This window comes from Xyrauchen texanus, chromosome 18 (genome assembly GCF_025860055.1).
Source record: "Xyrauchen texanus isolate HMW12.3.18 chromosome 18, RBS_HiC_50CHRs, whole genome shotgun sequence".
NCBI classification, from domain to species: domain Eukaryota; kingdom Metazoa; phylum Chordata; class Actinopteri; order Cypriniformes; family Catostomidae; genus Xyrauchen; species Xyrauchen texanus.
Genome location: NC_068293.1, coordinates 44,000,156 through 44,015,203, shown reverse-complemented (window position 1 = coordinate 44,015,203; position 15,048 = coordinate 44,000,156). Strand labels below are relative to the sequence as shown.

Sequence of the window (15,048 nt, the reverse complement as noted above, 5' to 3'; positions counted from 1 at the left end):
CGTTTGTTTTGAACCTGCTTTTGTGGCTTATAGTTCGTTATCCAGTGTGCTGTCTGTCTGCACTGGTCTCAGAACAGTTATTGGAGAGCTATAGAATGTTCCCTTGCTCCCTATTTAGTGCATGACTTAACCTCCAGTGTGCTGTCTGTCTGCACTGGTCTCAGAACAGTTACAGAGAGCTATAGGATGCTCCCTTGTTCCCTATTTAGTGCATGACTTAACCTCCAGTGTGCTGTCTGTCTGCACTGGTCTCAGAACAGTTACAGAGAGCTATAGGATGCTCCCTTGCTCCCTATTTAGTCCATGACTTAACCTCCAGTGTGCTGTCTGTCTGCACTGGTCTCAGAACAGTTACAGAGAGCTATAGGATGCACCCTTGCTCCCTATTTAGTCCATGACTTAACCTCCAGTGTGCTGTCTGTCTGCACTGGTCTCAGAACAGTTATTGGAGAGCTATAGAATGTTCCCTTGCTCCCTATTTAGTGCATGACTTAACCTCCAGTGTGCTGTCTGTCTGCACTGGTCTCAGAACAGTTACAGAGAGCTATAGGATGCTCCCTTGCTCCCTATTTAGTGCATGACTTAACCTCCAGTGTGCTGTCTGTCTGCACTGGTCTCAGAACAGTTACAGAGAGCTATAGGATGCTCCCTTGCTCCCTATTTAGTCCATGACTTAACCTCCAGTGTGCTGTCTGTCTGCACTGGTCTCAGAACAGTTACAGAGAGCTATAGGATGCACCCTTGCTCCCTATTTAGTCCATGACTTAACCTCCAGTGTGCTGTCTGTCTGCACTGGTCTCAGAACAGTTATAGAGAGCTATAGGATGCACCCTTGCTCCATATTTAGTCCATGACTTAACCTCCAGTGTGCTGTCTGTCTGCACTGGTCTCAGAACAGTTATAGGAGAGATATAGGATGCTCACTTGCTCCCTATTTAGTGCATGACTTAACCTCCAGTGTGCTGTCTGTCTGCACTGGTCTCAGAACAGTTATTGGAGAGCTATAGAATGTTCCCTTGCTCCCTATTTAGTGCATGACTTAACCTCCAGTGTGCTGTCTGTCTGCACTGGTCTCAGAACAGTTATTGGAGAGCTATAGAATGTTCCCTTGCTCCCTATTTAGTGAATGACTTAACCTCCAGTGTGCTGTCTGTCTGCACTGGTCTCAGAACAGTTATAGAGAGCTATAGGATGCTCAATTGCTCCCTATTTAGTGAACGACTTAACCTCCAGTGTGCTGTCTGTCTGCACTGGTCTCAGAACAGTTATTGGAGAGCTATAGAATGTTCCCTTGCTCCCTATTTAGTGAATGACTTAACCTCCAGTGTGCTGTCTGTCTGCACTGGTCTCAGAACAGTTTGAAATGCACCTTATTTTCATCATAACTCCATATAAGACACATTTATCAATACATTTATTCTCAGTGTGATAATGACAGTAAATATATAGGAATGTATTTAATAATGTTAATGAATAGAACCGTATTGTACATTGATAACAAAATAAAACATAACAAACTATATATAAAAATGAAGTGAAATGACCCACAGATGTGATAACATTGAAAGTTATTCATAACAACTAAAATTATGTTTTTTTTTCAAATGTTGAGGGACTAATGTACCATTTTCCACATATGTGGACATCGTGTTTATAAGTGCACTGATGCACGAAAAATTAACAGATTTTTTAAAGCGGCATATCAGATGAAACTAGAGACGCAACTCTTTACAAGCAAACAGGTTTCAATGAAATATCTTAACGAGGTTTTTTACCAGAGGCACTTTTGTTGGAGCCGCACCTGTTGAAGCACTTCACGGAAATCAATGTCATGCTGTTGTGTCACATGACTCGATGCAGCAGAATTTTAACCTGCAAATGACAGTGTAGAGTCTTATGAACATTATTAAATCGGTTTAAATTCATTTAAATTATGCGTTGCGTATAGCAAAGCCAAAATACAACGTCCACACATGTGGACGTGGGGTTGCACAAGGTTATACTTCTAAATACATTATTTTAGTTTTATTATACTGCCATATCTATTTTTTAGATGCTCTTAAGCAACCCACCCTTAAACTTACCCACTTATAAACAATTTAAAACATGTAACAGGAAGGTAAATGTAGCCAGTCATTTCATTTCATTTGGGGTAAGGGTTGGGTTGGATAAGGGGTTAGAGTTAGGTTTTGGGGTAAGGGTTGGTTTGGATAAGGGGTTAGAGTTAGGTTTTGGGGTAAGGGTTGGTTAGGATAAGGGGTTAGAGTCAGGTTTTGGGGTAAGGGTTGGGTTAGGATAAGGGGTTAGAGTCAGGTTTTGGGGTAAGGTTTGGTTAGGATAAGGGGTTAGAGTCAGGTTTTGGGGTATGGGTTAGGATAAGGGGTTAGAGTCAGGTTTTGGGGTAAGGGTTGGTTAGGATAAGGGGTTAGAGTCAGGTTTTGGGGTAAGGGTTGGTTAGGATAAGGGGTTAGAGTCAGGTTTTGGGGTAAGGGTTGGTTAGGATAAGGGGTTAGAGTCAGGTTTTGGGGTAAGGTTTGGTTAGGATAAGGGGTTAGAGTCAGGTTTTGTGGTAAGGGTTGGTTAGGATAAGGGGTTAGAGTTAGGTTTTGGGGTATGGGTTAGGATAAGGAGTTAGAGTCAGGTTTTGGGGTAAGGGTTGGGATAAGGGGTTAGAGTTAGGTTTTGTGGTATGGGTTAGGATAAGGGGTTAGAGTCAGGTTTTGGGGTAAGGGTTGGTTAGGATAAGGGGTTAGGGTCAGGTTTTGGGGTAAGGGTTGGTTAGGATAAGGGGTTAGAGTCAGGTTTTGGGGTAAGGCTTGGTTAGGATAAGGGGTTAGAGTCAGGTTTTGGGGTAAGGGTTGGTTAGGATAAGGGGTTAGAGTTAGGTTTCGGGGTAAGGGTTGGTTAGGATAAGGGGTTAGAGTTAGGTTTTGGGGTAAGGGTTGGTTAGAATAAGGGGTTAGAGTCAGGTTTTGGAGTAAGGGTTGGTTAGGATAAGGGGTTAGAGTCAGGTTTTGGCGTAAAGGTTGGTTAGGATAAGGGGTTAGAGTCAGGTTTTGGGGTAAGGGTTGGTTAGGATAAGGGGTTAGAGTCAGGTTTTGAGGTAAGGGTTGGTTAGGATAAGGGGTTAGAGTCAGGTTTTGGGGTAAGGGTTGGTTAGGATAAGGGGTTAGAGTCAGGTTTTGGGGTAAGGGTTGGATAGGATAAGGGGTTAGAGTCAGGTTTTGGGGTAAGGGTTGGTTAGGATAAGGGGTTAGAGTTAGGTTTTGGGGTAAGGGTTGGTTAGGATAAGGGGTTAGAGTCAGGTTTTGGGGTAAGGGTTGGTTAGGATAAGGGGTTAGAGTTAGGTTTTGGGGTAAGGGTTGGTTGGGATAAGGGGTTAGAGTCAGGTTTTGGGGTAAGGGTTGGTTAGGATAAGGGGTTAGAGTCAGGTTTTGGGGTAAGGGTTGGTTAGGATAAGGGATTAGAGTCAGGTTTTGGGGTAAGGGTTGGTTAGGATAAGGGGTTAGAGTTAGGTTTTTTAGTAAGGGTTGGGTTAGGATAAGGGGTCAGAGTCAGGTTTTGGGGTAAGGGTTGGGATAAGGGGTTAGAGTCAGGTTTTGGGGTAAGGGTTGGGATAAGGGGTTAGAGTTAGGTTTTGGGGTAAGGGTTGGGATAAGGGGTTAGAGTCAGCTTTTGGGGTAAAGGCTGGTTAGGATAAGGGGTTAGAGTCAGGTTTTGGGGTAAGTGTTGGTTAGGATAAGGGGTTAGAGTTAGGTTTTGGGGTAAAGGCTGGTTAGGATAAGGGGTTAGAGTCAGGTTTTGGGGTAAGTGTTGGTTAGGATAAGGGGTTAGAGTTAGGTTTTGGGGTAAGGGTTGGGATAAGGGGTTAGAGTCAGCTTTTGGGGTAAAGGTTGGTTAGGATAAGGGGTTAGAGTCAGGTTTTGGGGTAAGGGTTGGGATAAGGGGTTAGAGTCAGCTTTTGGGGTAAAGGTTGGTTAGGATAATGGGTTAGAGTCAGGTTTTGGGGTAAGGGTTGGGATAAGGGGTTAGAGTCAGCTTTTGGGGTAAAGGTTGGTTAGGATAAGGGGTTAGAGTCAGGTTTTGGGGTAAGTGCTGGTTAGGATAAGGGGTTAGAGTTAGGTTTTGGGGTAAAGGCTGGTTAGGATAAGGGGTTAGAGTCAGGTTTTGGGGTAAGTGTTGGTTAGGATAAGGGGTTAGAGTCAGGTTTTGGGGTAAGTGTTGGTTAGGATAAGGGGTTAGAGTTAGGTTTTGAGGTAAGGGTTGGTTAGGATAAGGGGTTAGAGTCAGGTTTTGGGGTAAGGGTTAGGATAAGGGGTTAGAGTCAGCTTTTGGGGTAAAGGTTGGTTAGGATAAGGGGTTAGAGTCAGGTTTTGGGGTAAGGGTTGGGATAAGGGGTTAGAGTCAGCTTTTGGGGTAAAGGTTGGTTAGGATAAGGGGTTAGAGTCAGGTTTTGGGGTAAGTGCTGGTTAGGATAAGGGGTTAGAGTTAGGTTTTGGGGTAAAGGCTGGTTAGGATAAGGGGTTAGAGTCAGGTTTTGGGGTAAGTGTTGGTTAGGATAAGGGGTTAGAGTTAGGTTTTGAGGTAAGGGTTGGTTAGGATAAGGGGTTAGAGTCAGGTTTTGAGGTAAGGGTTGGGTTATGGGTATAGTACTTTAAATGTGTTTACTATGCAACAACATTTATGTACATAATAAGTACATTGTATCAAATACTTCAGTATTAGAGTAGTTAAGGCCACCTAATATAAATTGGTACTGTTAATGCTTTTCTATCTGTGTGTATATCTCCTTCTCTCTCTTTTCCAGAAATGTCTCAAGGTTTTCCCACATTTACATTTACATTTATGCATTTGGCAGACGCTTTTATCCAAAGCGACTTACAGTGCACTTATTACAGGGACAATCCCCCAGAGCAACCTGGAGTTAAGTGCCTTACTCAAGGACACAATGGTGGTGACTGTGGGGATCAAACCAGTGACCTTTTGATTAACAGCCCTGTGCTTTAGCCACTACGCCACCACCACTCTACCCACCCACATGTGATAAAACTTCCTCACACACTTTAAATTTTCTCTCTATGTCCTTCTACACTAGAATAGTAGCCTCATCATCATCCCGAAAATTACGAAGCCACAGAATGCTTGGAACAAGAGATCTGTGTCTGTGCAGCTCTGATATGTAGAGCAGCATTCCTTTGTTGGAAAAAAAGGTTACTGTGAGGCGACTTTTTCCCCCACTCCCTAATATGGTCAAAGGCCGCCATCCCAGTGGGATAGCTATGCCATGACAGCATCAGTGTCTCCTAGGGTGAGGAATTCAGGGGGGAAACGTGTGAAGTTTTTATGAAAAAAAAACAAACAAAAAAACCCAAAACAAAGCACTCCATTCTGACTAGAATATTGACTATAGATAGATATTACAATGTTTAGAGGATCACCCTTATTTATTACCTTATAAGTAGAGCCAAAATGAATCTGCAGACTTTTCTTTTTTCTCTGGGCGTAATTAATAAGATGTCTTGCGTATTGCAGCATGTAAGTGCATATAATTATACAGCGTATAATTACTGAAGACAAATAAGTTGTTCTGTGCCGTCTCAAGCTAAATATATATATATATATATATATTTATATATGTTGGGATGTAGCGATGCCTTTAAAAATGGTAATAGGGATGCAACTAAGATCGGCCTCTACTGACAAACTGAACATAATATAAGATAAAGTGATTTAAGAAAAGAGAGGAGACTCTTACTTGTACTTAATATATTATACTGTATGTTTATTATTATTTGTTTATGTAATTGTACATTATTTTAATAAGGGGGATTTATGATGATAACTTTAAATCTTTAATATACAGTATGTCCATTAAAACCTAAAAAAATAAATAGAGAGAATAAACACAAAATACTAACTTTTATTTCCATACATTTTATTTGTTGGTTTATTTTTGTAATCATATTTGTGAAAAATAAAATAAAAATAATTCTAAGGTTTATGCATTTCAATTTCAGAATTAAAAATCAATCAAATTGAATTGAGTAATATTTAACAAATAATAATAATAATAATAATAATAATAATAATAATAATAATAAAATGTTTAAATAAATAAATACATATTTAAGCATTATTAATAATGTTTATATATTTATTTGAGTGCAAGGAGAAGTTGTAAACACAGGGGTGTGACACGTCAAAATACATCCTCATAAAGAAAGATGATGAACAAAAAACACTTAAAAATTAAATATATTTACTGTATTTTTGTATAATAACATGCTGTAAAAATCTGTTTCATAGGTGGAGTTACACTAAAATAATATTTTAGCCTCTATTTAATATTTACGCATTTCAATTTCATAACGAAATTTAATCAAGTTGAATTGTGCAATTTTAAACAAAATGAAACGAATAAAAGTTTAAATATGTAGGTTTTATTTGTATTTTAAAATAAATTTTAATAACATTGAAAGGCATATATCTTACAATTATTTTGTATAAAATAACATTAATAAAATTTGATAATTTTTTTTACATTTAATGCACAATAATACCAAGAACGTGTATTAATAAAGTAAACGGTCAATTTTGGTTCATGTTGACTTTAAAGACAGTCTACGTATATAAAACTTCCTTTAGTTCGTGCAAATTGCATGCATTAATGTTTTCCATACGGCCGTGCTGTTACAGATCATACATACAACATGCAGGGACGGATTATGACTTGCAAAGGCCCCGGGGCCAATTATCTCCAAGGGCCACCCAAAAGTTGTTGAGCGGGGAGCTGGGTTGGGGGTGGTTCGTTGTTCATGCCCAAAAGAGTTTTCAAAGCTCTGGGCACCACCGGGCAGTCAAGGGCCCCCTAGTAGTCAAGGGCCCCTGGGCACTGACCCCATTCGCCCAGTCGGTAATCCGTCCCTGACAACATGCAAGGTGTAGCCTACAGGTGTGAATTGTATTTATTAAAATGTCACTCTTAATTCAAGGCCAAAGTATACTGTGGTTTTCCACGTGCCTGGACATCTCGTGCACAAATCGTCTGTCATTGACTGTGATTAAACTCTGTGGTTATTAAACACCTGTCTGTTCACAGCACTGTGTTATACTGTAAGTGCCATTGTTAAAGCGGTGTGTGTGAAGAGAGCCCTTCAGACATGTTTGCTCAGGATGTGTTGAATGCTTGCTCTTTTCCGTTCTCTTCAAACATTGCTCATCCAATCATAATTCAGTGTTAAATCTATCCGTTTTATATTGCCCTTTTCATTCTCAGCCATACACATGAGTGAACAGACATGACAGGATTGTCTTGTGATTGGTAAAACTGTGATTCAGAAAACTCTTCTGCTCAGGACGGCCTCCGTTGTTGAATGTTGATTCTTTTCTACTCTGGAAAATAGAGTACATGACTGTTTTGCTGATGCATAAAAAAAAGGCCTATTGCATAACTAACCTCTTGACCGGACTGCAGTTTTGAAACGCCCAAAGATTTAGGTCAGAAGCTCAGAACAAGTTACAACTGTGAGCAGAAGCGAATGCGAGCTGCATTCATTTCCATCAAAACGAACAAACAAACAAACAAACACCTGGATTATTCCCAGGATAATATGACCTTTGACCTTCCTATATAAGTCATAGATTATACTCCCCACTGTTGTTATAGCTTGTATAATAGCACCTTTAAAAGAAAATGGATTCAGATCGCCTTCAAAAGCACCATAATGCCACATCTGATGATTTTAGCTAGTTTTTATTACTTGGCTACACTGAGTGAGTCTGTGCATAGTTTTAATAGCTTGATAGCTGTTAGATTAGCTCATTCTGTAGCTACGGTCCTTTCTTATCCTCTAAATAATCCCAGATGCAGGGCCACCGCTGGCCAAATCGATGCCCTACGCATGATATGAGCGTGAATCATCGCCGGTGGACTTTCTGGTGCCCACCTAGGGTAGGATGGTGCGTAGTCTGCTTATAGGGAGCGGCGGTACTGCTCGGATGGACTCAAGCTAACAGAATTGACTTGGTAAATGGTCTGCACTTATACAACGCCTTTTTTAACCTTAGCGGTTACCAAAGCGCTTTAAACTGTGTCCCATTCACCCATTCACACACACACACACACACTCATTCACACACCAATGATGGCAGAGCTGCCATACAAGCCTGCCATTGGGAGCAACTTGGGGTTCAGTGTCTTGCCCAAGGACACTTTGGCATGTGGAGTCATGTGGGCCGGGAATCAAACCACCAACCCTGTGATTAGTGGCCGACCCACTCTGCCCCATTTTTGTGGCTATTTTTTGGTGCTCATGAGAGACAAAGATGTGGTGAGATAATTCATATGACTTTGCGTTTTATTATCAGTGCTCATTGTTTTCCCGCTAATGTGTCCTAAAACACGTTTCCTTCCCGGATATCCTGAAACACTCACAGGCAGCAGTAATGTGTGTTTGTGGGTGAATAGTCAGCATGGTCTCATGAACATTACATGACTGTGGCAAGTTTTGCAAAGCAAATTTCCGTGCTTTATTACACATTTTGCTGCAGTTTCTCAGTGAAATGCCCAGCAGGGGGCGCTGAAAGCGAGTGAAATGGTGTCGTAATCAGACAAGGTTTTAAAGGAGAATATTAGATACAGGTTTAGATGAGTAAAACAGACTCTAACACTCTTTCAGGTGAGCTACCGCGCAAGCTAATCACGTTGGAATACAGTAAGTGTGTAAATATAGGTGAGCCTGTAATACAAGCGTTAAAATGTGACGTTTATCAAATGATGCGTTACAGTAAAAGTGTTTCAATAACAGCAGTGTGTGAGCAATAGTGCAAAAAAGAAGTGTTTATTATGTCAGAATCAGACATTGTACTCGTGATTTGTGTGAAAGTGAAGAAAACGCACAGTTGTTGTAGCGCCTCTGCGAAACTGCGACGAAAGGTAGAACGCAACAAGTCAGGTTGCAAAAAAGTAGATATAGCAACGTTCATTTTATGAGACTAGATTGTGAGCATTACTGTATTTTTGTAACCGATACATGGCTACCTGCAATGCAAGTCAACTATGAGACATATTTAAAATGTCTAATGTCTATGAAATTACACTATAAGAGTAATAGCTCACTAGAACATCAATTTATTATTTCTGACATTTTATTGTGACAAAACTAAATGAATTAAGCAGATCTGAGAGATGCTGTTGACTCCAGTTATTCTGGTAGCCTGCAGACATGAACTTCCTCTCTAAGTCCTCATTATAGAAACCTGAGTGTTAAAATCTCTGTGTGAACATGCTGTCCTTCCTGTATTTCGTTTCAGATTGAATGGTATCTACATTTTCAGTAATAGCTCTTTGTACATTTCTGAACAGTCAAACTAAAGAGATGAAGTCAAATAAATCCACATTAAATCTACTTTTTGTCCATTCTTTTCTCCCAGGAAATCAGATAAAAAATAATGATGACATCATCTTGCACTCATGGGCGTATACACGAATTCTGTCCAATCAAATGCTCTGTAGAATGAGAAAGTCCCTCCTCCAATAGAGCACAACAGGGCCCGCCCACTTTTTCAGCCGTCTGTGTTTCTGAAGTATTTTCCCCATTCATTTATTCCATAGAGATTACATAAAATCATCCATAAAAGAGTTACGCGCCATGAACCAAACCAACAAGCTCCGAGGTGCATCACAACATCACAAACTTTGATTTGAAGCTAAAACGTGATCGGAAACAAGGCAAAAAGACAAAGGTACCAGACTATGTATGTAACAGCTTCAATGAGGGAATGATCTACAATCCCATAAAGCATTGCGTATGACGTAATAGGATTAAAAGCACTGCAAAAATATAAAACTATTGATTTAAAGTTGTTGATTATACATACAGAGACAATATATTTCATTGCAAAATATTCCGATATAAAGTAGTAGTTTGAGAGAGTAGGGAGAGCGCGTCGATTGCATCATTCACTGTTTACATGGGAGTGGGTGCAGCTGCAGAGCTCTTTTGCCGCACATTGTTCGATGCAATTCTCTGATTGGTGGATTTCCCCACTCGGGATCATGGGTAGTGTAGTTCTTCTCGGGGGAAAACACATAAAAGACTACTTTGTTTTTCAGCAGCTTTCAGTTTGCTTTGGATGGCTGTTTTTTTCTAGTTAAAGACAAATAGTAGTTTGCACTAAAATGCTTCACTTTGTTTGCAATGAGCCCAACAGAATTTTCTAAACAATCTGTGTGTGTCAATCTTATAAGCAGCTGCGTCATAACACAAGCAGATGGCTGCACAGCACCCACAGACCAACCGTGCACAATCACTGCTCAGTGTGCCTAACAACGGCGCCCAGAACACACACACACACACACACACACACACACACACACACACACACACACACACACACACACACACACACACACACACACACACACACACACACACACACACCGTGCAGCATGCTTGGCATCAGCTTTGCTCCGCACACACATTTGTGCATGCTCAAAATGATCATGTACGGTTTTCACTAATATATCTTTCTTCCGTGGGACACAAACGTTTTTTTGCATTAAAATTGTGGTTAGCTTTAGGGTTTGAATTTAGGAATAATCGTAATAGCAACTTTTTTTTATCTATGGGAATTCAACTCGTAGAATTTCTTCCAATTAAGTCATCTCGTACTATTCATTATGTATGTGATAATAACCCTGTTTTCAAACAGGTTTCCCAATCGCTCCCCCTGTCTTCTGTTGGTTGGGCAAACCAGCAATCCTGCACCGAACTCTCGCCATTGGTTGAGTCAGTGTTTTGAATGTGTATATATGATTGTAAAGGGGATTAATGGAAAGGAGGAGGCGAGAACCGGCTTGACAATATAAATAATATTTCAATTATAAAACTGAACCAAAAAGACAAACACACACACACACACACACACACACACACACACACACACACACACACACACACACAGTCGGACGGCTGCCCGTAACTCTCTCTCTGTCCCACTGCCGCTTCCAGTCGGCCTTTATCCCTCTCTGAGGCTTGATTAACCTGATTAGCGCCCTCCACCCTGCCACATTCCTCCCTCGTTCTCTCTGGCCGGGGAGCCCCCGGCATGACGTACCCCCCCGCCCCTCTTCCCTGGGGAGGGGCGTGCCTTCTGCACCATCTGCCGGCAGGTCATCCTCGTCTACTTGGATGAGGGAGGGGACAAGGGGAGGGAAACAAAAAAAAAAAGTGTGGCACCTACACGGCGTAATGGCGATCGTGCCAAATTAACAAAAACATTTAAAAAAGAGAGGGGAAGGCCAACACGGAGCAGCAGCGGAGAGAGAGAGAGAGAGAGAAAACACTTACTCGCCGGTTCTCCGATATGCCGTAGCTTGGTCCCCGGTCACTCCTCCACCCTCTAATGGACGACAGCCGCGTCTCCCCGGCGGCCATTTTTACGCTTCTGGGTGGCCGGACTCCTCCGTCCCCTGGTGGATGTCCGCGGCTGCGCCGTAGGGGTGGATGGTAGTGTCGAGGACTCTACTACGGCACATCCCTCCTCCTTCCCGGATTTTGGCACCAGTGTAAAGGGATTAATGGAAAGGAGGAAGCGAGAACCGGCTTGACAATATAAATAATAGTTTAATATAAAACTGAAACAAAAAGACAAACACACACACAGGTGTCACAAACACACACCACTGCCGTCTCCAGTCGGTCTTTATCCCTCTCGAGGTCTAATTAGCTTGATTAGGGGCCGGGTGCAGAATCACGACCCGCCCCGCCCTCCACCCTGCCACAATGATTTTGGGAATCAATCTATAAATGACTAACATTCAGTTGACTCGACACATTAAACTCCGATGGTAGAAAGTATAAAAACAAAAAATACAGACTTCTCCTTTAAGATAGATGCCAGAGTCTTGAAGAGAAGTTTAGAGATGTAATTGATGCCTTGATGATTATCAGTAAGTTTGTGGCAAGGATTCCTGTAAGAAATCTGAAGCAGATTCTGACATGCTCATCTACACTTGGCACCGAATGAATCTGTTCTTTCATTCAAACACACACTCCATAGAAACTGACCTAACAGAAAGAAATGTGTGTGCTGGAGTATTTGTGTATGTGTGTGTGTGCCAAAGGTGCAACGGTCACTGTTATTGTGCCTTACAAACTGTCAGATTGTGTTGAGCAAATCACATTGTATTTAATAGGAGAGTGAGAGGGGTCAACCAGGTCTCATGACAAGTCATAACATTGGCACGAAATGGTCAAATCGAATGAAACCGCACAACTTTTACCACCATAGGAAAACACAAACAAACAATGTTGTTTTGTTTTGTGATTTTCTCCCTAATTCCCAATGCGCTCCAAGTCCTCGTGGTGGTGTAGTGACTCGCCTCAATCCGGGTGGTGGAGGACGAATCTCAGTTTCCTCACATCTTATCACATGACATGTTGAGTGCGTTACCGTGGAGACGTAGCGCTTGTGGAGGCTTCACACTATTCTCCGCGGCATCCACGCACAACTCACCACACGCCCCACCGAGAGCGAGAACCACATTATAGTGACCACGAGGAGGTTATCCCATGTGACTCTACCCTCCCTAGTAACCGGGCCAATTTGGTTGCCTAGGAGACCTGACTGGAGTCACTCACCACACGTCCCACCGAGAGCGAGAACCACATTATAGCGACCACGAGGAGGTTATCCCATGTGACTCTACCCTCCCTAGTAACCGGGCCAATTTGGTTGCCTAGGAGACCTGACTGGAGTCACTCACCACACGCCCCACCGAGAGCGAGAACCACATTATAGCGACCACGAGGAGGTTATCCCATGTGACTCTACCCTCCCTAGCAACCGGGCCAATTTGGTTGCCTAGGAGACCTGACTGGAGTCACTCACCACACGTCCCACCGAGAGCGAGAACCACATTATAGCGACCACGAGGAGGTTATCCCATGTGACTCTACCCTCCCTAGCAACCGGGCCAATTTGGTTGCCTAGGAGACCTGACTGGAGTCACTCACCACACGCCCCACCGAGAGCGAGAACCACATTATAGTGACCACGAGGAGGTTACCCCATGTGACTCTACCCTCCCTAGCAACTGGGCCAATTTGGTTGCTAAGGAGACCTGACTGGAGTCACTCAGCATGCCCTGGATTGGAACTCATGACTTTACTCGCTGAGCTACCCAGGCCCCCAGCTCATTGTTAAAACATGCAGAATACCAGTAGTTGCATAAGCTGAGGGTTTATGACACTGATAACACAGGTTATTTTATTTACATGTCTTCAGGCTTTAAAACACACCTGCATCTTCAGACAGTCTCCTCGCAGTAATAAACCTGTCCTTAGGCAAAAACCATTGAAGGCTGGGCGGAGTATCCAGGACGCTTGTCTTTGTTTTTGCAATAAAACACCCCCAATTGCACACTTAAACTTTTAGCATTTAGACAGCATTTCTTCATTGCAAGTAATTTTGCATAATAAAAGGAAAATTCTTGGTTCAAAACAAGCCAAAAAACTAAAAGTAAAAGCAAAAATGCGTTCCAGTGGGACACTTACAATGGAAGTCAATGGGGCTCATTTTTGGAGGGTTTAAATACAGAAATGTGTCGCTTATAATGTTATAAAAGCACTTACATTAATTGTTCTGTTGAAATTCGTTTATTATTTGAGCTGTAAAGTTTTATTGTTGTTTTATGGTTTCCAGCATTACGTAGATGTGGTTAGTAAGTGATTTTATGACAGTAAAATCATATCAACACACATATTGTTTATGTCTTGTGTCTGTACTGTTGAAATAAACAGATTGACCCCATTGTCTTCCGTTGTTGTTGTTTTGCAAGAGTCAAAACAATATGTCACAAATGCTGTCGATTGAGCTAAACTTGTATTGAACCTGTATTGTGGACAATTAAATGTCAGTTCTTTATGATTCTCCGAGTCAAGTGTTTTGAGTTTGCTCTACTAATTACTGTTAACAATTAACCGCTCACTGATCAACAGATTTGTATTGTTTGGTTGATGTACACGTGTAAAGGAATGTAAAGATCACAGAATTCTTCAATAACAATCAGTATAATGTCTCTTCCTCGGCCAGCGTTGGACTTGTTGTGTTTACGTCCTGTATGTGGATTATTTTACTATTACTTCTAATACTTAAAATGTACGTAAGTGATGCACATAGTGTGGACATCGATGTGCCCTTTACAATGGTTTCATTGCAAAAGCAGGGAATTAATAATTAGCTAAACAGTATTACATTCAATCCAGTCCTGAACGACTCTTTATTTATCAAGGCCAACCGTCAAGAGTCCATGATGTCACGTATTTCAGTTCCTTAAACTGGCTGGCCATTCTGGGGTATATGAAACCATGTTATCTTTCATCTGCTCAAAATTAACCTCCCTCTTTATCAGCTACAGTACGTGGGTTGCAGTAGTTTTTCATTTCTTCATGCACATCTCAGGAAATTCTTCAGTAAAGACTTTTAAACCTTGAACCAACATTTGATTTGATGTCAAAGTAATTAAAAATAAACATGCAAAAATACAAGACTGCAAGACTGCACTCGTCCCTCAGAACATTGCAAATCATATAATTAAATGAGATGCTAACACAATAACATACTACATTTGCTAACATTAGTTAGCTAGCATGCTAAAAATGAAGCTCCGGCCCAAACCGCACACTTCTGCACTATTTTATGTCATTTTGTAGTGTAAGTAGTGTGAGTATGTTGCAAATTCACCGCTCATTTTTTTTACATGCAACTGAGCTTGTGATCTGCCACAAATGTTTGCCAGAAGTTTGCAGCTCTTCACTAGTGGTGGTGAACCTGCAGCAAGGGCTGTATTGGTAATCTGGCATACCGGGCATTTTCCCGGTTGGTCAACTTTTTTGGCGGACTGGCCATCGGGAGAACCGGGCGGGCTGGCCGCGAAATGGGTCGAATGGGCCGCAATAAGCTGAAATGAGCCGCCGCGTTATGCAGAATGAGCCACAAAGCGCCGGTGCGATATAACCCCCACCCCCACACCCCCAACAACTT

General features: G+C 41.8%; 1 long non-coding RNA gene across 1 annotated transcript; it reads left to right on the top strand.

Annotated features, from left to right (window-relative positions):
• Positions 1 to 2,188: 2,188 nt before the first annotated feature.
• Positions 2,189 to 4,352, top strand: LOC127658954 (uncharacterized). The gene is made up of 3 exons (XR_007972479.1): positions 2,189 to 2,289; positions 3,245 to 3,305; positions 4,291 to 4,352. It is a non-coding gene; the product is annotated as an uncharacterized LOC127658954 (long non-coding RNA).
• The last annotated feature ends 10,696 nt before the right edge of the window (positions 4,353 to 15,048 follow it).